The sequence below is a fragment of the Phalangium opilio genome, unplaced genomic scaffold (genome assembly GCF_054372755.1).
Source record: "Phalangium opilio isolate 3A_F unplaced genomic scaffold, DU_Popi_V2 ptg000246l_1, whole genome shotgun sequence".
Classification (NCBI taxonomy): Eukaryota; Metazoa; Arthropoda; class Arachnida; order Opiliones; family Phalangiidae; genus Phalangium; species Phalangium opilio.
The window spans coordinates 1,287,562-1,289,032 of record NW_028324225.1 but is presented as its reverse complement, the minus strand read 5'-3'; the positions used below and the strand labels follow the sequence as shown (position 1 = coordinate 1,289,032).

Here is a 1,471-nt window from a genome sequence, read left to right as displayed (position 1 = left end):
TTTATGATACATGCATTTAAAGATTCAAGACCGTTGTTAGTACAAGGGGAACCAAAGCTTTGCCCAACGTGCCATCCTCTCGATTTCTGCAAATACTCGGAAGTGAAATAGGACAGAAAATTTTGAACGGCACGGTTGCACTGCCACTTCTTGATGAACAAATCTGTAGCTGCGTCAAACTCTGCGTTTGATTTGCACAATTGAAATCTTCTGTTGTCTCAGAGTCACAAACTGATATGTTTACAGGAAAGAGTTTTCGGTTTCTATCTGAAAACCCGGCTATCAATACGGGGAAACCGTTCCATATAAGCTTGTACGTTGCGTCAACATGAAGTGCCATCCCAGACACAATTAGCTCTTGTAGTCTTCTCGTAGTATATGAGAAACGAAAGAATCGTTTTCCCTTTATTTGTATCATGTATTTACATACATACGGCATGTCTGTGTCAACAGGGATTGGTGTGTCAGCCTCAATAAATTTGCATAATTCCCCCATAGATATGATGGGTTCACCGTTAAAAGTCAGTCTCACACTTTTTAAGAAATTACTTTAACTGCATAGTCGTTGGTTCCTTGAGTCCAGCTTCTTTTATCTTTCCGAGAATAGTTTTGGGTTTGGTCACACCGTCCTTGTACAATTGTCTAATCCTGTTTTTGACGTCATCGTGTATGCCGTGCTGCTCCGAATTAGAGTGGGGTATAGACCGAGTGGGGAAAGATGAAGCCCCGCCCATTGACATGCGCGGTAACCACTGGATGTTTTACTTCCAACAGTAATAGGTAGATGGCGGGAAAATTTGGTCTTTGGCGCGAAATTTAAAATACTTTTTTAAGATCGTCTGCTTAGGAGTCTGCTCAACATTATGCGTAATCTGAGACTGTACTATAGAATTTGGGCAATAGTGGCATGTCACGCACCAAGTGCATTACACGACTTTTATTATATGCATATTACAGAGCTGATGATCTGGTGTAATGTAGAACATCTTTTTTCATTTTAAAGGTAAGGAATTTGTTTCTAATGTGCATTCTTAGCCTTACAAACAAGTGTACAATTTTTCGCTCGACATTGCAACAACTTAGCTCAACCTCCAATTGATTGTGGAGCATTCTAGTTATGAAAGAACTTAATTCTTCAAGTGGAGATTTCATGCTTGTAATGTTTTGTAGAACTGTGTCCAGGAATTGTTCAGACAGGCTAACGAAGTCTAATAGTCTCGATGAAGGATGTTTGAGGTTACCAAAAGCCTTGTGCTGTGTAAGAACTTGTAACCGTAAAATTAGAATGTAGGAAAGGGGGCCTAATTTCACGGCTCACAAATAATTAAAATAAAACTAGCAATTGAAGTAGTTCCCAGGCTACCCGTTTAAAAGACTTATTGTCCATGACTAACTATATTTACCAGATGGTCCATTGTTGTAGGAAGAATGACGCAGAGAGATAGAACTTATTGAAATATTTAATTCTCGA

The 1,471-nt window shown here is 39.2% G+C and overlaps 1 long non-coding RNA gene across 1 annotated transcript; it reads left to right on the top strand.

The window, feature by feature from the left end:
* The first annotated feature begins 727 nt into the window (after nt 1–727).
* LOC149611164 (uncharacterized) lies at nt 728–1,260 on the top strand. The gene is made up of 3 exons (XR_016376443.1): nt 728–780; nt 835–1,003; nt 1,084–1,260. It is a non-coding gene; the product is annotated as an uncharacterized LOC149611164 (long non-coding RNA).
* Nucleotides 1,261–1,471: the final 211 nt, after the last annotated feature.